The sequence below is a fragment of the Canis lupus genome, chromosome 19, assembly GCF_011100685.1.
Source record: "Canis lupus familiaris isolate Mischka breed German Shepherd chromosome 19, alternate assembly UU_Cfam_GSD_1.0, whole genome shotgun sequence".
NCBI classification, from domain to species: domain Eukaryota; kingdom Metazoa; phylum Chordata; class Mammalia; order Carnivora; family Canidae; genus Canis; species Canis lupus.
Window position 1 is genome coordinate 50,625,149 of NC_049240.1, and position 23,303 is coordinate 50,648,451.

The 23,303-nt window shown below is 36.1% G+C and overlaps 2 long non-coding RNA genes across 4 annotated transcripts in view; one reads left to right on the forward strand and one right to left on the reverse strand.

Moving 5' to 3' along the window:
• LOC111091196 overlaps positions 1 to 23,303 on the forward strand; it is a 131,936-nt gene that overhangs the window by 59,784 nt on the left and 48,849 nt on the right. The gene's annotated exons all lie outside the window — the stretch shown is intronic.
• LOC102156837 overlaps positions 8,279 to 23,303 on the reverse strand; it is a 53,343-nt gene continuing 38,318 nt past the window's right edge. The window contains exons 6-8 of one of the 2 annotated variants that reach the window (XR_005374313.1): positions 15,862 to 15,912; positions 8,882 to 9,028; positions 8,279 to 8,609 (exon numbers count right to left, since the gene is read on the reverse strand). This is a non-coding gene — a long non-coding RNA (uncharacterized LOC102156837). Of the gene's footprint in view, positions 8,610 to 8,881; positions 9,029 to 15,692; positions 15,913 to 23,303 lie in introns of both variants that reach the window. The other variant, XR_005374312.1, reaches the window with a different exon arrangement.

Below are 23,303 nucleotides of genomic sequence, written 5' to 3' on the forward strand. Positions count from 1 at the left end.
ATAACCACCATTATTGCCATTTTACAAATGAGAAATGGAGGTTTATTTATTTATTTTTTCTTGTAGAAATGGAGGTTTAGAGAGAGTGCATTGCTTTTGAAGGTCACATAGCAAGTAGAAGCAAAAGATTTGAAAATTTCTACAATAACATTCAAAGGATTCCTTCCATCCAGCTAGTAGTATCACAGATGTTTCGAATAGAAGTCCTAAATTTCCTAGAAACCACTACATTTACTAGTAACTAATAGTTCACTAGCGACACCTGGGTGGCTCAGCAGTTGGGCAGCTGCCTTCGGCTCAGGTCATGATCCCAGGATCCAGTCCTGCATTGGACACCTGAGAAGAGCCTGCTTATCCCTCTGCCTGTCTCTACCCCCTCACCCCCTGTGTCATGAATAAATAAATAAATCTTAAAAAAAAAAAAACAGTTCACTAAACGTTCATAATTATAGTTAAATTAAGGGTATGACTCCTTTTTCACAACTCCTCATCAAAAGAAAATATTCCATAAGTGATGACCGGGTTAATTCAGGAAGGACCCAAAGTGGAAACTATATTATGTAGTTTGTTACATTTTTTAAATTGAAGTAGAGTTGACAACAGTGCTGTATTTGTTCAGAGGTACAACATCATGATGGACAATTCTATACATCAGACGGTGCTTACCATGATAACTACAGGTACCATCTGTCGTCACAGTGACTATATTGTGTGTGCTGTACTTTTCACCTCCCCAATTTACAGACTTAATAAGTTTCTACCTCTTCATCCCTTAGACAGTGTTGTCCATATTCCCACTCTCCTCCCTTCTTGAAAACACCATTTTGTTCTCCGTATTTGAGTCTGCTTCTGTTTGTTAGATGTCACATGCAAGTGAAATCTTACAGTATTTTTCCTTCTCTGTTTGACTAATTTCACTTAGCATAATACCATCTAGGTCCATCCATGTTGTTGTAAATGGCAAGATCTCCATTTTTTTGTGGATGAATAATATTACACTGTGTGTACATACCACTACTTCTTTATCCATTCGTTTATTGGTGGACACTTAGGTTACTTCCACATCTTGGCTACTATAAATAATACTGTCGTAAACATAGGAGTGCTTTTAGCTTCTTGAATTAATGTTTTCAATTTCTGGGGTTAAAATTCAGTAGTGATATTACTGGATCATATGGTATTTCTATTTAAACTTTTTAAGGAATGCCCATATTCATTTCCACAGTCGTTGTACCAATTTACGTTTCCACCAACAGCGTATGAGGGTTCCCTTTACTGTACATTGTTGCCAACACTTGTTATTTCTTGTCTTTTTTGATACTAGCCATTCTGACTGGTGAGAAGTGGTATCTAATTGTGGTGATTTTTTGTGTGGATTGTTTTTTTATTGCATTAGATTTTAATATTTCCTATGATGATTAGTGATGCCAAGCATCACTTCATATGTCTGTTGGCCATTGCATGTCTTAGGAAAAATGTTGACTCGGGTCTTCTACCCATTTTTACATTGGATCGTTTTATTGATGTTGAGTCATCTAAGTTCTTTATATATTTTGGATATCAACCCCTTCTTGGATATAACATTTGCAAATATCTTTTGTTCTGTAGGCTGCCTTTTTTCCTGCTGTTTAAAAGCTTTTGTGTGTATATGTGTATATGTAGTCCCAGTGGTTTATTTTGCCCACCATCACCACCACCTTTCCTGAGGAGACCTATCCATAAACATATCACTTAGACTCTTGCCCAAAGACTCATATTCATGTTCTCTTTAAGAAATCTAATAGTGTGGGGTCTCAATTTAGGTCTTTAATTCATTTTGAGTTTTTGTGTATATTGAAAAAGTGGTCCAGTTTTCCCAATACTATTTGTTGAAGTACTATTTATCTTTTCCCCATTGTATGTTTGTGCTTCCTTTGTTGTAGACTGAGCATATAAGTATGGGTTGATTTTTGGGCTCTCTATCCTGTTCTATTGATTTATATGTTCATTTTTGTGCCAGTAACATACTGTTTCACTAACAGCTTTTTACTATATCCTGTAACCTGAGATTATGATACCAGAGATTTGTTGTTCTTTCTTAAGGTTATTTTGGTTCTTCGGGGTCTTTTGTGGTTACATACAAATTTTAGGATTAGTCCGGATTCAAGAAAATGCAATTGATATTTTGATAGGTTTGTACTGAATCTGTAAATTGCTTAGGTAGAATGGACATTTTAACTATTTTTCCAATCTATGAGCAGGGTATATTTTTCTATTCATTTGTGTTGTCCTCAATTTCTTTTATCCAGTATCTTTTAGTTTTTAGAGTACCGGTCTTTTACTTCCTTGGTTAAATTTATTCCCAGGTGTTTTATACTTATTGGTATAATTGTAAATGGAATTGTTTCCATAATTTCTTTTTTTGCTACTTTGTTATTAGTATATAGTAATGCAACAGACTACTCTGTATTAATTTTGTGTCTTGCAAGTTTACTGAATTCATTTATTCTATTACTTTTTTTGGTGGAGTGTTTAGTCTCCTATATTATCATGTCATCTGCAAATAGTGGCAATTTTACTTCTTTACCAATTTAGATGCATTTCAGTTCTTTTTATTTTCTAAATTCTGTGGCTTTGACTTCAGTACTACTTCAAATAATAATGATGAGTGGATATATTTGTTCATGATCTTACAGGTAAAGCTCTCTATTTTTCCCCATCGAGTGAGATGTTAGATCTGGAATTTTCATATGCAACCTTTATTTTGTTGAGAGATATTCCCCCTAAACCCACTGTATTGAGAATTTTTATCATGAATAGATGGGAAAAAAAGCATTTAACAAAATTCAACATTTATTGAAATGATCATATGTTTTTTTCCTTTCTCTTGTTAACACCATGTGTCATGTTGATTTATTTGCTTATATTGAAATATCTTTGCATCTGTACAATAAATCCCACTTGACTATGCTGAATGATTCTTTTGATGTATTGTCAAAATCAGTTTGCTAATAGTTTGTTAAAGATCTTGAACTTTTGATCATTAAGGATACATTGGTCTGTAGTTTTCTTTGCATGTTTATTTTTCTGGTTTGGTATTAAAATAATGCTGGACTCAAAGAATAAATTTGAAAGCTTTCTTTCCTCTTCTATTTATTGGGATAGTTTGAGGAGGGTAGGTATTAAATCTTCTTAAAATAAGTACTTGGTAAAATTCACCTATGAATCTATATGGTCCTGGATTTTACTTGTTGAGAATTTTTTGCTTACTGATTCAATTCTGTGGCTAGTAATCTCTTCAGATTTTCTGTCTTTCTGAGTCTATTTTGGAACATTGTGTATTTCTAGGAATTTTACATATCTTCTAGCTTGTCTAATTTATTGCCCTATAATTTTTCATATTTTATAATCTTTTTTATTTCTGTGGTATGGGTTGTTACTTCTTACATTTCTAATTTTATTTGGTCCTCTCATTTTTTTATGAGTCTGGTTAAGGGTTTATCAATTTTGTTTATCATTTCAAAGAACCAGTTTTTGGTTACATTATTTTTTTTTTCATTTAGTGTCATTTATTTCCACTGTGATCTTTATTTCCTTCTTTCTAGAAGTTTAGGCTTTCTTTGTTATTCTTTTTCTAGTCTCTTTAGGTGTAAAATTAGATTGAGATTTTTTTATTGTTTCTTGAGATAGGTCTGTAATGCATTAAGTTTCTCTCATAGAGCTTCTTTAACTACATTCCTCTTTGGGTTCACAGATAATTACAATTTTTAGACCCTCCTGTTGGATCAGTCATTATCCTTATGTAATGCCCTCCCTGTATCTTGTTACAACCTTTGTTTTCAAGTCTACCTTGTATGATGTAAATATTGCTACAATGCCTTTTTTACTTCCATTCAAGTGGAATATCTTTTTCCATCCCTCCATTTTCAGTGTATAGATGTTTCTAGGTCTGAATTGAATCTCTTGTAGGCAGCATATAGGTGGATACTATTTTTATCCCTTTCAGCAATGCTAGGTCTTTTAACTCAAGTATCTACTCCATATACATTTAATTATTGATTGGTATATCCTTATAACCATATTACTAATGTTGTCTAGTTGTTTTTATAGTTTTCCTCTGTTCCTTTTTTTTTTTTTTTTTTAATCTCTCATTCTCCTTATTTTCTGTGGTGATTCTCTTTAGTGTTATGCTTGGCTTCCTTTGTCTGTATTTTTCCAAGTTTTTATTTAAACTACCAAAACTAAAACAGGAAGAAATAGAAAACTTGAACAAATTGATAACCAGCAAATAAATTGAATTAGTAATCAAAAATCTAACAAACAGAAGTCTAGGGCCAGATGGTTTCACAGGGGGAATTCTACTAAACATTTGAGAAAGAATTAATACCTATTCTCAAACTGTTCTAAAAAATAGAAATGGAAGGAAAACTTCTAGATTCGTTCCATAAGGCCAACAGTATTCTGATATCAAAACCAAAGACTGCACTAAGAAAGAGAACTATAGGCCATATCCCAGAGGAACATGGATACAAAAATTCTCAATAAAATACTAGCAAATTGAATCCAACAGAACATTAAAAGAATCATTCACCACATCAGGTGGTATTTATTTCTGGGCTCCTGGGAGGTTTAATATTCACAAATCAATCAATGTGATACTCTACATTAATAAAAGAATGGATAAGATCCATAGGATTCTTTTGATCGATCCTTTAGTATACCAGCTATTTAGCATGACAGCTAAAGTAGTTATAAACCTGGGCTTCTTGAAGGTTTATGGGGGTGACCTGACAAGAGGGCTAGAGCTGAAGTGGGCATGAGTTAGAAGGAGCCTGGGCTCTTCCATGGAGTGGTTGCCCTCATGGGATGGCTGGAGATAAAAGGGGTACTGGCTGGGAGGTCTGAGGGTACCCTCACAAGGGGAAGACCTGGGACACAACTGGAGATAAAGCAAGTGTGGACTGGAAGATCCAGAGATACATCATCCAGAGGTGAAGATGTGCAGGCTATTGTATTTCAGGTTGCTTTATGCCTGTGTCACCTTGGCCAGGTGGCTGTAACTGTAGGGGATGCTGTCCAGGTATGTCCCAGTGTATGTTCCACTAGGGCTGCCTCGGGTGGATGACTGGTGCTTGCTGAGGCAGAATTTGAACTAAGGCACCTGGATCTTGTTCCATCTGCACTATCAAGGTGAAAGGGAGATGGCTCTGGCCAGCACCTCCAACTCTGAAGAATGTTCTATGGCTCTTCCACCATTTGGTAGAGTCCTAAAGCTATTCCTTTATATTCTAATTGATCTTTTAAAATACAATTTTCTTTTTCCCTATGTCCCAGAGCACCTGCCATTGGTATGGATTAAGGGCCCAATGGTGCTGAAGAGGCAGGCCAGTGTACTTCATCCCTGCCCTCGTGTGTGCTATCAAAGTGGAGAGGGAATGTAAACTGTGGTGTTTGCCAGCCCCTCTGACACCAGAAAGAGTTCCAGCAGGCCCCCCACTGTTTGGCAGAGGGATACTTTGTTATGGTTGTCCTTTCAAGCCACAACTTTTATCCGTGACTAAAAATATGGATGAATTTGCTCACAGTCACACGGTACTATCCCTCCCCACTGCAGTTCAGAATGTTGGGAAGGGGATTCACGGTCATTACTGTATTTCCATTTCTCTTACGGACTATGTGGTACCTCTATCTTCATGGTATAGAAGTTGTTTAGTCAACCCCCAGGGTTTTGTGTGTGTGTGTGTGTGTGTGTGTGTGTGTGTGTGTGTGTGTGTGTTTCGTTTCCAAGAGGAATTCTTATTGGAGATTTGGTATGTCCATGGAGGAGGTATGTTCAGGGTCTTCCTATGTCACTATCTTGGGCACTCTTTCTCTACGCCCTTATTTTTTCTTTTATGTCTAATTTTATTGATTTGAATCTTTTTTTTTTTTTTTGGTCATTCTGACAAAAAGTTTATCAATTTTACTTTTCCAAAGAACAAGCTCTTGGTTTCATTTTTTTCTATTATTAGTCTCTATTTCATTCATTTCTACCTTGATCTTACTATTTCCTTCATTCTACTGACTTTAGGCTTTGTTTCTCCTTTTTCTACTTCCTCTTAGTATAAAGTTAGATTATTAGAGAGTTCTCATCTTTCGAGGTAGCCCTGTTTTGATATAAATGTCCTTAATCTGCTTTTGCTGCACTCCAAAGACTTTAAACAGTTGAATTTCCATTTTCATTGGTCTTTTTATTTTTGGATTTCCCCTTCCATTTTTTGGGTGACCCATTGGTTGGTAAAGTAATTACGTTCTTTAGCTTCCATGTGTTTGTGTTTTGTCCAAAATCATTTCTAGTTTCATACCATTGGTCAGAAAAGTTGCTCAATAGGACTTCAATCTTCTTAAACTTGAGAGCTATTGGGATCCCTGGGTGGCTCAGTGGTTTAGCACCTGCCTTCAACCCACGGCATGATCCTGGGATGGAGTTCCACTCGGGCTCCCTACATGGGGTCTGCTTCTCCTTCTGCCTGTGTCTCTGCCCCTCTCTCTCAATCTCTCTCATGAATAAATAAAATCTTAACTCAATTTTTTTTTGTTTGTTTGATCACTAAAATGTGATCTATCCTGGAGAATATCCATGTGCACTTGAAAAGACTGTGTATTCTGTTTCTGGACGGAGTGTTCTGTGCTTACCTATTAAATCCATCTGTTGTAATGTGTTGTTCAAAGTCATTGTTTCCTTATAGACTTTTAAATTTGTCTAGATGATCTATTCACTGATATGAGTGAGTGTTAAGGTTCCCCACTACTATTGTTTTACTGACCATTTCTCCATTTGTGTCTGTTGGTATTTGCTTTATGTATTTAGGTGCTCATATGTTGGGTACATAGATATTTATAATTTTATATCCTTTTGTCGGATTGATCTCTTTATCATTATGTAATGACCTTTATGTCTCTTGTTACAGTTTTTGTTTTCAAGTCTATTTTGTCTGGAAAAAAAGTATTACTTCTCCAGCTTTCTTTTTTAACCTCTCATTTGCATGGCATATCTTTTCTCATCCCTTCACTTTCAGTCTGTATGTGTCTTTAGGTCTGAAGTGAGTCTCTTGCAGGCAGCGTATGATGTTCATGTTTATCTATGCAGTTATCCTATGTCTTTTGATAACATTTGGTTGATTTACATTTAAAGTAATTATTAACAGGTATGTATTTTTTGCCATTGTGTATATTGTTTTGTGTGTGTGTGTGTGTGTTATGCTTGGGTAACTCTATTTTTTTTGTGTATCAACTACAAATCAAAAACCACTAGGTTCATGTAAAACATCCTATGTGTACATCAATCTATACTTAGTTGATGGTCACTTAAGTGTAGACACATTCTAAAAGTATCAAAAATTATTCTCTTCCGTGTTTTATGTATAAACATAAAATGTCCTATTTCACATCTTTTTATTTTATGTATCCTTGACTAATTATAGATATATTTGATTCTACTACTTTTATGTTATAATTTCCATACTGGCTTTATAATGATTAATTTACTTTTTTGTGTTTTTAACAGTGAAATACTTCTTGCAGAATTTTATTCTTTCTAATTATGTCCTATTCTTTCCACTTAAAGCATTCCTTTTAACTTTTTATTATTTTATTATTATTTTTTATATGGTAAGGCTTGCCTTGTGATGATGAACTCCTGTATTTTTTTTCAATTCTGAATGATTACTTTGGCAGGTAGATCATTCATGGTTGTGGATTTTCTCCTTTCAGCAATTTGTATTTCTCTAAACTGAAATATAATGAACATATAGATATATATTAGTTTTAGGTGTACAACATATTGATTCAACAATTCTCAGTGCTCACTATAATTACCATCTGTGACCCAAGATATTACAAAATATTGTAATATTATACTTATATTACTATATTACTTATATTGTACTTTTCATCTGTGTTTTATAACTGGAAATTTGTACCTTTTACTCCCCTTTGTTAATTTCACCAATCACCCCATCCACTTCCCCTCTGGCAACCACCAATTTGTTTGTTGTATTTAAGAATCTGTTTTTTGCCTTTTAATTTTCCACATATATGTGACAACATATGGCATTTGTCTTTAACTTATTCTACTTAGCATAATATACTTTACATCCATAGATGATGTGACAAATGGGAAAAAATCTTTTTAGGGCTGAGTAATATTCCATTAAAAATCTTCTTAGGGCTGAGTAATATTCCATTTTGTGTGTGTGTGTGTGTGTGTGTATATATATATATATACACACACATATACATATATACATTTAAAAATTAAAAAAATATTTCAATAAAACTGCCTGGCTGGCTCTGGGCTGCCCTTATCCACTCAGCCCATGTGCCCTCCTCCACCCTCCCTGCAAGTCCACAATGGGAAATTCCTTGGGAGGCCAAAATCTCTTCTGGAGACTTGTTCACCCAGTCTCCAAAGTACTCCAGTTTCTGGGATGGGATTTCAAGCAAACAGCAGGCTGGCTAGGAGTGTTGGGCATGGATCAGCCCTTGGCTGGGCACTGTCAGGCAGAGTGGGGGCACGCTGGAGGGAGATGATCTTAGGGTGTGCAGATGGCAGTTGGGCGAGGACCACAGGCTCTTGTTGGCATAAGTACCTGTAAGAGTAAAGCATCAGTGAGCTCCACGGTTGTTGCTAAGGACACTCATCCAGCTCATCCCACCTCCCTGGACAGCCACATTGGAAGCCTCCCAGTGGTTCTAAACCTTCTCTGCCCAACCTCCCCCCGCCCCCCACCACCAAACAGACCAAGATTCTGAAGGCTGTAGAGGTGACCAGCTCTCTTGGGCATAAATCTTACCCCTGCTCTGAGTCCCTTTCCCTGCCTGCTCCCCAACTCCCATGACTCAGTGGATCCCTCATGCTTACCCAACTCAGGTCAAAATGTGGTCCTCATCTGGATGCTTGAAAGCTGTCATCTCACAGATGCAGGAAAGAAGAGAAGTACAGACCTCTGGCTGTATTTTTAGCCAACTACTTTGTACCTTGTAACATCTTGAGACTTGACCATAATACCTAAAGAGTGGTGAGGTAGAACTGGGATAAACTCTGCCCACCCCCCCAGCCCACCCTCCCTTTTCTGCCCTTGCCCTACGTTAAACACCACAAAGTCCTAACGCCTTGCCTGCCTAAGGCCTCATTTGAGTGTAAAAAAAATAAATAAAATAAATAAATAAAATAAATAAATAAAACAAGTCACGATCCCAGGGGCCTGGGATTGAACCCTGAGTCGGGGTCTCTGCTATATATATATAAATAAAAATATATATAAAAATATATATATATATATAAATATATATAAAAATACACACACACGCCACATCTTTGTCCACTCATCTATCAATGGACATTTGGGTTGCTTCCATATTTTGACTATTGCAAATAATGCTACAATAAACATAGTGCACATGTCTTTTTGAATTAGTGTTTTGATTTTTATTTGGTAAATACTAGTGGTAGAATTACTGGATCATGTATTTATAAATTAATTTTTTGGAGGAATATCCATACTGTTTTTTGCAGTGGCTAATACCAATTTATATTCCTAGTAACAGTGCATTAGGGTTCCATTTTCTCACTGACTGGTAAAAGTGATATCTCACTGTAGTTTTGATTTCCATTTTCCTGATTAGTAATGTTGAGCATCTTCTCATATGTCTGTAGGCTGTCTTCTTTGGAAAAAATGTCTATGTGGGTTGTTTGCACATCATTAAATTAGATTTTTGTTGTATGTTAATTGTATACTTAGGATATTAACCTCTTACCAGATGTATCATTCTCCCATTCACTAGGCTGCCTTTTTGTTTCAATGTTGGTATCCAGTGCTTTGCAAAGCTTTTTGTTTTGTTATAGTCCAAATACTTTATTTTTGCTTTTGTTCCTCTTGTTTAAGGAGACATATCTGTAAATAAGTTGCTAATGGTGATGCCCAAGAAATTATGCTATGTTTTCTCTTGGGAATTTTGTAGTTTCAGGGCTAACATTTACATCTTTAATCTATTTTGTGGTTTTTTTTGTGTGTGTGTGTATGGTCTAAGAAAGTAGTATAGTTTTATTCTTTTACATGCAGCTGTTAATTTTCCCCAACATTAGTTATTGAAAAGATTTTTTCCCCACTGTATATTCTTGCCTTTTTTATTGTAGATCAATTAACCTTGTGGAGTTTATCTCTCAGCTTTCTATCATGTTCTATTGATCTACATGTCTATGCTAGTACCTTATTGTTTTTATTACTATAGCTTTGTAGTATATCTTGCAATCTGGGATTGTATTAATTCAAGCTTTGCTCTTCTTTCTCAAGATTACTTTGGCTCTTTGAAGTCTTTAGTTCCATACAAATTTTAGTATTTTTTCTAGTTCTGTGAAAAAATGTTATGGTATTTTCACAGGGATTGAACTGAATCTGTAGATTACTTTGCATATTATGAACATTTTAATGACCTGAAATCTTCCAATCCATGAGTAGGGTATATTTTTCCATTTGTTTGTGCCACCCTTCATCCTCTATTTCTTTCATTAATTTTAAGAATATAAATCTTTTACCTGCCTGATTAAATTTATTCCATGGTATTTTACACTTTTTGGTGCAATTATAAATCAGACGTTCTTAATTTCTTGGATCATTTGTATCGTGTAGAAGAAATGCAACATTTCTGTATATTAGTTTTGCATTCTGAAACTATACTGAATTCTAAGCTTTTTTGTGAAGTCGTTAGGGTTTTGTATATTGTAGTATACATACAATATACTGTGTCATCTGGAAATTATGACAGTTTACTTCTTCTTACCAATTTGGATGCCTTTTATTTCTTTTACGTGTAGGATTGTTGCAGTTAGGAATTCCAGTGCTAATGTTGAATAAAAGAAGTCAATGGTGGACATTACTCTTAGTCTTGATCTAGAGGAAAAGCTCTGTTTTTGATCTGTTTATGATGTGTTAGCTGTGAGTTTGTCACAAATGGCCTTTATTATGTAAGGTTTGTTTCCTCTAAGCCCACTTTGTTTTTTATCATGAATGGATGTTTTAGTTTGTGAAATGCTCTTTTTGCATCTATTGAGATGATCATATAGGTTTTATCCTTCCTTTTGTTAATGTGATATATATAGCACATTGATTTTTGTGAATATTGAACCACCTTTGCATCTCTGGAATAAATCCTACTTGATAATGATGAAAAATTGCTTTAATGTTTGCTCATATTTTGTTGAGGATTTCTGCATGTGTGTTAATCAGAGATATTGGCCTGTAGGTTTCTCTGTAGTATTTTTGTCTGGTTTTGGTATCAGGGTACTATAGGCCTCATTGAATGAATTTGGGAGTTTTCTTTCCTCTTCTACTTTTTGGAATAGTTTGAGAAAAAGAAGTATTAACTCTTCTTTAAGTGTTTCATAAAATTCACCTCTGAACCCATCTGCTCTGTACTTTTGTCTGTTGGGAATTTTTTTTCTTACTAATTCAAATTCATTACCAGTAGTCAGTCTATTCAAGGTTTCTATTTCTTCCTGATTCAGATTTGGAAGATTGTATATTTCTAGGAATTTATCTGTTTCTTCTAGGTTGTTTCATCTCTTTCACTTCTAATTTTATTTATTTTTGTCCTCTATCTTTTCAAAGAGCCAGTTCTTAGTTTTATTGGTCTTTTATATTTTTCTAGTCTCAATTTCATTTATTTCTGCTCTGGTCTTTATTCCTTCCTTTTGCTCACTTTTAAATAAACCTCTTTTGGGTGTTAATTAGGTGGAGATTTTTTTTCTCCCTTTTGAGGTAGCCCTTTAATACTATAAACATCCCTCTTAGAATTGTTTTTGCTTCATTCCAAACATTTTGGACCATTGTGATTTCATTTTAATTTGTCTCCATGTTTTCTTAAAAATTTCACTTATTTCTTGGATGACCCATTTGTTTAGTAGTATGTTATTTAGTCTCAATATATTTTTGTTGTTTTCCAGATTTTTTTTCTTGTCATTTCTAATTTCATAGTGTTATTTTCAGAAAAGTTGCTTAATAGGATTTTAATCTTCTATTTAGTGAGAATTGTTTTGTGTCTTAACATGTGATCTATCCTGGAGAGTATCCATGTGCATATGAAAATATGTATTCTGTTTTTGGATGGAATGTTCTACCTAAATGTACATATCTATTAGGTCCTTCTGGTCCAATGTGTCATTCAAAGCCAGTTTTCTTATTGATTTTCTGCCTAAACCAGCCGTTGAAGTAAGTAGGGTGTTAATGTCCCCTACTGTTACTGTGAGTTTGTCACTGTTTATGTTAATATTTGCTTTACATATTTAAGTCTTCATAGGTTGGGAGCACAGATATTTACAATAGTTATATCCTCTAGTTGGATTGATCCTTGAAGGATATTGTGTCCTTCATTGTCTTTTTTTTTTTTTTTTTTAAGATTTTAATATTCATGAGAGACACACACACACACACACACACACACACACACAGAGAGGCAGAGACACAGGCAGAGGGAGAAGCAGGCTCCATACAGGGAGTCCGACGGGGGATTCGATCCTAGGACCCCAGGGTCGTGCCCTGGGCTGAAGGAGGTGCTAAACTGCTGAACCACCCAGGCTGCCCTCTTCTTTGTCTTTTGCTATAGCTTTTGAAGTCTATTTTGTCTGATCAAAATATTGCTACCCTGATTGTTTTTAAATGTTTGCATAGTATATTTTTTTCTTCCCTTTACTCTCAGTCTGTATCTTTAGATGTGTAGATTCTCTTACATAGAAGCACATAGATGGGTCTTTAAAAAATCCATTTAGTTATTAGCCTATGTCTTTTGATTAGAGCTTTTAGTCCATTTATATTTAAAGGAATTATTGATAGGAACATACTACTTGCCATTTTGTTCTTTTTGTTTTTGTAGTTCTTTTGTTCTTGCAGCTTTTTTTAAGATTTTATTTATTTGAGAGAGAGAGAGAGAGAGAATGAGAGAGCACAAGCAAGGGGAGAAGGAGAAGCAGACTACCTGCTGAGCAGGGAGCCCTACGGCAGGTTCAATCCCAGGACTCCAGGAACATGATCCAAGTTGAAGGCAAATGATTAACTGACTGAGCCACCCAGGCATCCTTCTTCTTGCAGTTTGATAGTTTCTTTAGAATTATGCTTGGATTCCTTTCTCTTGTGTTTCAAAAATTTTTGATTTATAGTTACCATACTAGCTTTATATTTTGCTTACTACTTTGACTATGTTTTTATGTGTGAACTTTTTTTTTCCTTTCATAATTTTCTTCTAGCTATTGGCTTTACTTTCCATTTAAATCACCTTAACATTTCCTGTGAGGCCAATTTAGTGGTGATGAACTCATTTTTGTATGTTTGGGAAAGTTTCTCCATCTATTCTGAATGATAGTCTTGCTTGGTAATCTTGGTTGTAGGCTTTTTTCTTCCCGTACTTTATGTAATGCTGCTTCCTTTGGACTGTAATGTTTCTGCTGGAATATCAGCTGATATACCATAGGGCTTCCCTTCTGTGTAACTGTTTTCTTTTCCCTTGGTGCTTTAAAAGCTCTCTTTATCAGTACTTTGCCATGTCAATTCTTATGTATCTTGGTGTGGTTCTCCTTGGGTTCATCTTGTTTGGGGCTGTTTGTGAATCTGGGACATGTAGGTCTATTTCTTCCCCAGATTAGGGAAATTTCTGGCTGTTCTGTCTTCAACTAAATTTTCTGCCCTCTTTTCTCTCTTCCTTTTAACATCCCTATAATGTGAATGTTATTATGCTTGATACTGTAGAGGCCCCTGAACTTTTTTTTTCTTTTTTCTTTCCATTCCATAGATTCTTGATCACTGATCCAATATTCTGCATCTTCCAATTGGCTGTTGATTCCCTCTAGTGTATTTTTCAGCTCTGAAGCTTTTTTTATATTTTTAATCTCTTGAAGTTCTTACTGAGTTGACCCAGTATTCTCTCAAATCTGGTGAGAATCTTTATTATCATTACTTTGAACTGTTTATTAGGCATATTGCTCATTTCCTTTAGGCTCTTATTTGTATGATTTTTATTAGGTTATAATTCCTGTCTCTTCATTTAGTCTCTTTATATTATCCTACGTATTAGGTAGATCAGCTACATCTACTGATCTTGAAAGTAGTGGAATTGTAGAAATTGTCCTCTAGTGCATTCCCCCCTTTTCACCAGAACCAGGTGCTCCAGGGGATATCTCCTGTGTGGGCTACATGTACCCTCCTTTTGTGGTTAAGCTGTGTGATTGCTCTGGGCGGTAGGGCTGGCCCTTAGCCTTGCTGGCTACAATGAGCCAGTATGCTAGCTATGGCTGCACCAAAAAGCAGGATTTATTATCTGTGCAGCCAGCTGACAGTCCCTGCATAGGAACTGCAGGTATGCTGATGTGTGGAGTTAGCCTTCCTAATTTCCACTTTGGAGGGGCACCTATAAGAGTTTGTGAAGTCTATCTGTGAGAAAATATTGAGGTAGGACAGTTGGTGCTAGCACGGTAGATGGGGAGAGGGTTAGTGCTGGCTCTCCAAGCATCCATTTCTAGAGAAATCTCCTGAAGGTCCCTGACCCTCTAGCATATATAATAAAATTAATAATCTCCTTTATGTATACCCCAGGCACATTTCACAGTGTTCTTCTATGCTAGGTCTCAGGCTGAGTTATTAAGTGTGCTGGTTCATTAAGGGTGCAGTCTCCATTTCCTATAGCTCTCCCTGAATTAAATTGTACCAACTTTTGAAGCCAGACATTGGGGGGGGGGGTGGGGCTCCTGTTCCCTGTATTCATCCCCTTGGCTAGGAGGTGCCAAGGGTGAGATCTGATCTGTGATGTCTGATCCTGTCCACAAAGGATTTGTTTTCTGTGTTTCTACCTCTCTTCCCTTTATAATACAGTCGAATATCTGTTGTGCTGGTCTTCAGGGAGTTTTCAGAGTTAGTTGCAGTACATGTAGCTATTCCTTCAGTGTGTCTGTTGGATAAGCAGAACTCAAGATCCTGACACTCTGCTATCTTCCCTCTCCACAGCAGGCTCCTAACTCATGGTTCCAAGCCTTAATTTTGGCTGAGTCTTCCTCAAATTTAGTAAGGTTCAAAGCAGGAACTGGTGGGTTATATAGAAAGTGGAGACAAAGGAAAAGTAGGCAAAGGAGGGTAATAGTACCTCATTTTCTATTTCTTAAGTAATCAAGGCTTAGAAGAATTCCATTTGAGCTAGAGAAGGGACACTTTTGAGGCAACCCGTGGTATAATGCACTAGTAAAGAGCATGCTTAAAGGCAGCAGCATTGGAGCCAGACACTGAGTTCAGATTCTTGATTTAACCTAAATTTTATTTTTCTAAATAAAGTTTGTAAAAACACCTAGGACATTAAAAGTATCCAATAATTGTAGCTACTGCATTACCATTATTAATTCTCCTCTTCCTCAGAGAGATCCATAAGAGATCCAGGAGGCAATGTGCCCTAAGTTCTTATTCTAGCCAGGGAATTTCTCAGTCTCTTAGAAGAATAAAATTTCCCATAAAATTTAGGAAGAAAACGTTTTTAGCTACCACTAAAATTATTTTTTAAAATGCTCTTCCTGAAGACTAATCTCTTATTTTAGATTTTTTTTGTCCCTTTCCTTCTATTCCTCATTAAAAAGAGACACTGATCTTATTTGAAAATCAGAAGGTCCACATACAAATCCATGAGAAAAAAATCTAGATTACCATGTACAATCTAAGAAAAATGGCTCTTGTAGTGTTCCTGCCTCCTGCAGAGTTCCAGGTCAGGCTAGAGTTTAAGTCCCATATTAGAAAATTTCAGTCTTGACATCCTCTCCATGCCATGTGTCTGTATGGGATATTTTAAATGTAAGCAGTAGAAGAGTTTTCATACCAACTGCTGTTTTCCAAATAAAACTTCAGCCATCCGCATCATTGACAACAGCTGTTTGTTAAGAAAAAAAAAAAGTAATTTTTTGCATGAATTCATGAATCTTATAATTCTATTCAATCTAGTTGATCAATCATGGCCTTCAGAGTTAAAAAACAAAATAAAATAAATGGAGTCAATCCTGTGGTCTGTAAAACTTGACCATCCACAAGAAACATTTACACACAGCCTGAGGAAGCCTCAAGGTATTTTGTAAAACTAGGTGAACCAAAGAGTAATCAATCAAAACATATTTAAGAAGCACTATGATAGGCCCCGGGGGAAAACAAAAAGTGTCTACAAGCAGATTCCCTGTGTGAATAGTTTATAATTAACATTTACTTGTCTTTTTGTTGTTGTTGGCAAATATGCCATGTTATTGTGGGAAACACTCAGTCTCCCCACAAAACCCATTTTAACCAATTCCATATCTGAATTAGAAAACCGATAATATAAAAGGAACGAATACTGACATAGCAAAATGTTTCTATGTAGAAACTGATTCCCACCATGACCTAAGAATGGCAGAACCAGCTCCACAAATTAGTGACTCCCACATACTTCCCGTCCCTTCTTCCTCAACCATTCAACAGGAGCTGAGCCCACCTTGCCCCAACACAGCAGGCTCATGAATTTTGGGGATTTGAGGGCTATCAGGTACTAAGAACATAGCACCAAATCCAGAGGAGAAAAGGCTTCAGGAAGATCCAGAAGTTCCTAGCTATCTTGTTGCATGTAGAAGTGACCCACCACCAAGTTCATATGGATAGGTCCTATTCCAATATGCCTAATGTCCTTACAAAAAAAGATTAGGATGTAAACAGACCAACAAATGGCCATATGAGTTTACAGTGAGAAGATGGCCATCTGCAAACCAAGGAGAGAGGTCGTAAAAGAAACAAAACCTGTGAACACTTTGGTTTTAGTCTTGTCATCTCCAGAACAGGGGAAAAAATAAATTTTTGTTATTTAAGCCACCCCAGCCTGAGTATTTTGTTATGGCAGCTCTAGCAAAATATACCTGGCTACCTGTCACCTCTTTCCGTTCCTCCAAAGCTTGAAAGACTAGTAAATTCCCAGTGATTATTTTAAGTACAATTTCTCCATTCCCTGGGCATGAAATGCACTTAGACCTTTTCCTAATGACTTACCTGGATGAAGCAAAGCCATTTTTTTGATGAAGAGGTTTGAGGAGTAGGAATAAGAGGGAGAGCTTATATAATGTCTAAGATAATTTTCTTCCTCTTAATTCAGTAAGTTTTTGGAAGAATAGGAATTCCTTTTTTATAACAATTTCCCAAACTCCCACGTGGCATCTGCCACTTAATAAAATACAAAATGTCAAAAAGACTATGTATTCAGTAAAGCATTTGAATATTGGGTGTCCATATACAAGTAGTATTACACACTTTATATATAGTGAACTCTGGTTTTTTCAATTAGCATCAAATTTCTATAGGCTTCTATTTGGAAAACTCTCCTGAACCTTACTAAATAATCCTGGGGCTCACTTGGAAAAAAAAGATACCAATTCAGTCTTCTAAACACCAGGTAGAGAAATGTAAAATCCTATCAGTTCAGGCTACTGCCATATTGCTATTAAGTGGCTGCTGTTGAACAATGACACTTTAATACAAGGAACACTAACGCACTGTGCAGTGATGGCCTGTTTCTTGTCTCAGAGGGTCCAGTACCTACAGATACATCCTCGCTCAGAAACCAGTTCTGCCAGTGCTAATCTCATAAAAACACCTGTATCTGTATTGCAATTCAGTCGGCAGCCGTTTCTCTCAGAGTGAAAATTCCTCTAGGGCTTTTGGTATCCTTTATCATAAACTAGCTTTGGATTCTGCTAGAGACTGAACATAAATGTCCTCTAAAATGCCTGTGTTAAAATCTAATCCCCAAAATTATAGTATTTGAAGGTGGGGCCTTGGGAGGTCATTAATTGATGAGAGCTGCCATTAAAAACGATTAGTGCTGAGAGAGAGGGTCCCAGCTAGTGACACAGGAAGGCCCTGAACTCAGTACCTCCATGGACATACAGAATCTACCTATTTATAGAGCAATTCTTCTGGAATTAAAACTGAGGGTTGAATAGCTTCTGCACAACAAAAGATCACCTAGAGAACAGTGAGAGAGGGAGCCAAGGTAACAAAGGGAATCCCCACACCAGCACTGCTAACTGCAGTTGGGACAATGAACAGATTTGTCTGCCCTGGGGCACTAGAAAAAAAGCCATAGTTTTATAAGGCAACTAGAATATAAAAGAATTAGCCCTAGAATCCAAATGGCTATAGAGCTATTGGAACTCCCTCTGGGTCAGAAGGCCAGGTAAGCCCCACTATTTATGTTGCCCCTCCACCTTGATAGTGCAGAAAGAAGCAGGATCCTGATACCAGGCTGCCCTGTTGTCTCGGTGAGCCCCAGGCCTCTAGGCCGCACCAATCTTGGGTGTCCTGGAGCATAAGAAGAAAACAGTTTAAAACAGCAACTGGAACATTAATCCCAGCCCTAGAATTCTGCCAAATGGCTAGGAGACTGCTGAAGCTTTCTCTGGGTTGAAGGGACTACAGTTTATACTCCCCTTCCACTTGGATAGCATGGACAGGAGCACCGTCTGGCCTACCCAAGCGCTGGCCTATTCCTGCTGTGAAATTTCTAGTCCTCAGTAACCCCAGCCATTCCTCCTAGGCTGTTGCAGTGTGGCATACATTTGGCCACCCCTCATCAGTGCTCGCTGTAGCTCCAGCGCCTTGTGGTGGTGGTGGGGGGGGGAGGGGGGACATAGATCTAGAGTAATCTAGAATCCTCCAGACTCATGCCACTTTGACTCCAGACAACTTGCCAGTGAACCCTTGGGGAAGAGCACCCTAGGAGCTTTTTGCCCACACACATTTCACCTCTAGACTATTAACCTGGGTGACCCAGTCCAGAGTACCCTGAGGACCCCTGGCCTGTACCCAGTGTGCTCCAGCCTCTCCCTAGGGGCATCCCCTAAACAAAGTACCCTAGGAACCTCCAACTCATGTTGCCAGGGTACTCCTTGCACAGAGGACTCCAGGACCACCCGGTGCATACCCACATAAGCATCAGCAGACCTGCCAGGGCATCCTCTGGATGGAGAGCCCCTGGACTCTCCCCAGCTTGTGTCTACTTTAGTATCAGCTGTCCTGCCAGGTCTACTATATACAGAGAGCTATAGGACTACCCCAGCCTGTGACCACTTAAGCCTCAGCTATTATGCTAATGGGCCTTTTGTACCAAGAGCCCTGGGACTTCCCTGGCCCAGGCTCCCTTCAGCTTTGGCTCATGACAGGTGGATGTCCAGTCAGCTGAAGTCACCAGGCCCAAGAAAAAGTGATGACTATGTATAAGATTATTACTTCACTTTTAAGAGAAGTAGCTGTTAACATAATTCATAGAACCAAGCACAGACAGTCAAATATGGGAGACAGGGAAATATGCTCAAATGAAAGAACAGAATGAAATGGATATAATCTATCTGGAAAAAATGTCAAAGTAATGGTCATAAAGATCTTCACCAGAATGCAGAGAAAAGTGGATGAACCCAGAACTTCAATAAGAAGAAAGAAAATACATAAAAGAACCAATCAGAATTGAAGATTACAATAAATTAAAAAAGCACTAAAGGGAATAAATAATGCATTTGAGTATGCCAAAGAATGGATCAGCAGTCTAGAAGAGTAATGTAAAATATCCAAGCTGAACAAGAAAAAAAATTAAAAAGTGAGGATATATTAAGGGATTTCTTGAACATCAAGTGAACAAATATTTACATTATAGCATTCCCAGAAGAATAGAGAGAATGAAGCAGAAAGCATATTTTAAGAAATAATAGTTAAAAACTTTCCTAACCTGGGAAAGGAAATGAACATTCAGGTTCAATTCCTTGAACATTCAAGTACAAGGAATTCCCAGTAACATAAACCCAAGGAGTTCTTCACCAAGATACATAATAATTAAAATAACAAAAATTAGAGACTCTTAAAGGCAGCAAGAAAGAAATAACTAGTTATAAACAACCCTTTAAGTTTATCAGCTGGTTTTCAGCAGAAACTTTTCTGGCTAGAAGAAGGTGGCAGGATGTATTTGAAGTGCTGAAAGGGAAAAAAATCTACAACCAAGAATACTCTAGCGAGCAAGGTTATTGCTCAGTCTGGGGAAACTATCTCTCCTTTAATTCTAACAAAAATAATAGAGTTCATCACCAACATAAAGCAAAGGTACAGATCAATCACTTATAAAACTAGTAACAAAGTTAAGACAAAAATAGTAATAGCAATTATATCTAAAATATTATGTAAAGGGACTTAGAAAATATGTAAAATAGGACAACACATACATAAAATGTGGAGGAGGTAGTAAAAATGAAGTACCTTTAGCATGTGTTCAATCTTAAGTGATCATCAACTTACCTAGAATGTTATATATGCACCTGATGGTGACGGCAAATGAAAACTATACTAGATACACAAAAAGCAAAGAGAAAGCTAAGTGTAACACTGAAGAAAGATATCACAAGGAAAGAGAGCAAAAGGAGAGAAATAACAACTGACAAAATGGCAATAAATCTACACATATGAATAATGGCTTTAAATGTAATTGAGCCAAATGCTCCAATAAAAAGACATAAAGACATTCACTTCAGACCTAAAGATAATATAGACTGAAGAGATGGAAACAGATATTCCATGCAAATGGAAACAAACAAGAAAGCAGGATAGCAATACTTACATCAGACAAAAGACTTTAAAACAAAGACTGTATCATTAATAATGATAAAGGGATCAAATTAACAGGCTATTACAATAGTAAACATCTATGTACCTAACCTTGGAACACCTAAACATATAAAGCAATTATTAACAGACATAAAGGAAGAAATTGACAGTGATACAATAATTGAAGACTTTAACACCTTACTGACATCAATGAATAGATCATACAGGCAGAAAATCAATAAGGAAATAGTGGCTTTAAATGACACATTAGACCAGATGGACTTAATAGATACAAAACATTCCATCTAAAAATTATAAAATACATATTCTCTTCAAGAGCACGTGAAAATTTCTCTAGGACGGATGACTTGCTAAGCCATAAAACCAATCTCAATAAATTTTAAGAGAACTGGAATCAAATCAAGCATTTTTTTCCAATCCTAAGGGTATAAAACTAGGAATTGTTCACAAGAAAAAAATAAACATGGAGGTTAAACAACGTGCAACTAAACCAATAGGTTAATGAAGAAATAAAAAATACATGAGAACATGTGAAAATTAAAACAATGGTCTGAACTATTTCAGATGAAGCTAAAATAGTTCTAAGAGGGAAATATACAGCAATACAGGCCTATTTCAAGAAACAAGAAAACTCTCAAACAATGTAATCTTCAAAAGAACCAAAGAAAGAGCAAAACTCAGGAGAAGGAAGGAAATAATAAAGATCAGACCAAAAATAAATTGAGACTAAACAGACTAAAAACTAACCAAACTAACCCCCCCAAAAAAAAAGAAAAGAAAAAGAAAAAAAAAAAAAGAAACTAAGAGACTGGTTCTTTGAAAAGATAAATGATATTAATAAAGCTTTACTGTAACTCATCAAGAAAAGAGAAGAACCAAATAAAATCTGAGAATGAAATAGGCAACAACCGATACCACTGAACTACAAAGGATTATAAGTACCATCAAAACTTATATGCCAAAATTGGAAATTAATGAAATAGACAAATTTCTGAAACATACAATCTTCCAAAATGGAATTCAGAGGAAAAAGAAATCTGAGAAGATCGATAAGTAGAAATGAAATTAAATTGGTAATCAAAAAACCCAACAAAAGTCCACAACCAAATGGGTTCACTGGTAAATTTTACCAAATTTGAATTTTAGCAAACTGAATTTAATACATTGTAAGAATCATTTATCACAATCAACTGGGATTTATTCTGGGTATATAAGCATGGCTCAATCAATATTCATAAATCAATCAACATGACCCACCACATTAACGAAAGGATAAAAACCATATTTCAATAGATGCAAAAAAAGCATTTGATGAAATTCAGTCTTTTCATGAGGAAAACTCCCAACAATGTGGGTTTAGAGGAAACAATACTTCACAATAATGAAGGTCATATATGACAAACCCATAGTTAACACCATACTCAAAAGCTTTTTTCATAAGATCATAGAGAAGACCAGGATATACATACTCTTGCCACTTTTATTCAACATAGTCCTGGAAGTCTTAGCCACATCAATTAGGCAAGGAATTAAATAAAAGGCATCCAAATTTGGAGGGGAAATGTAGAATTTTCACTATTTGTGATGTCATGATACTATACATAGAAGCCCTCAAAACTCTACAAAAAAAAAAAAACTATTAGAAATAATAGGAATCAGTAAAGTTGCAGGATAATAATATACAGAAATCTATTGCATTCCTCTACAATAATAAAATAGCATAAAGAGATATTAGGAAAACCATTCCTTTTACCTAGCAATAAATCTAACCAAGGAGGTGAAAGATCTATACTCTGAACACTGTAAGACATTGATGAAAAAAATTGAAGATAACACAAATAAAAGCATATATCATGTTCATGAATTGGGAGAATTAATATTGTTAAATATTAATATTGTTAAGTTTTTTATCCAAAACAATCTAGGGATTCAATGCAATTCCTATAAATATTCCAATATAGTATTTTTCACAGAACTAGAATAATCCTTAAATTGCTATGGAATTACAAAAGACCATGAATAGCAAAAGCAGTCTTAACAAAGCTCAAGGTACCCCAATCCCAGATTTTCAAGATATGCTAAAAGCTATAGTAATCAAGGCTGTATGATAGGGGCGCAAACATAGGCACATATATCAATAGAATACAATAAGGAGCCCAGAAATAAACTCACATTTATATGGTAAACTAATCTATGAGAAAGGAGGTAATAATATACAATGGGGAAAAGGCAGCCCTTTCAACAAAGAATGTTAGGAAAACTGGACTATTTTCTTATGCCACACACAAAAAAATAAGCTCAAAATGGATTAAGTATCTAAATGGGAGACCTGAAACCATAGAACCCCTAGAAGAAAACATAGGCAGCAATTTCTTTGACATTGGCTGTAGAAACTTTTTTCTAGACATGTTTCCTCAGGCAAGAGAAATAGAAGCAAAATTAAACTGTGGAGATTACATCAAAATAAAAAGCTTCTGCACAGCAAAGGAAACATTTACAAATGACATATTTGACAAGGGGTTAATATCCAAAATATATAAATAAAACACCACCAAAAATTAAAAAAAACCTATTACAAAATGGTCAGAGGACCTTAGTAGACCTTTTCCCAAGGCCAACAAACATATGAAAATAGTTCAA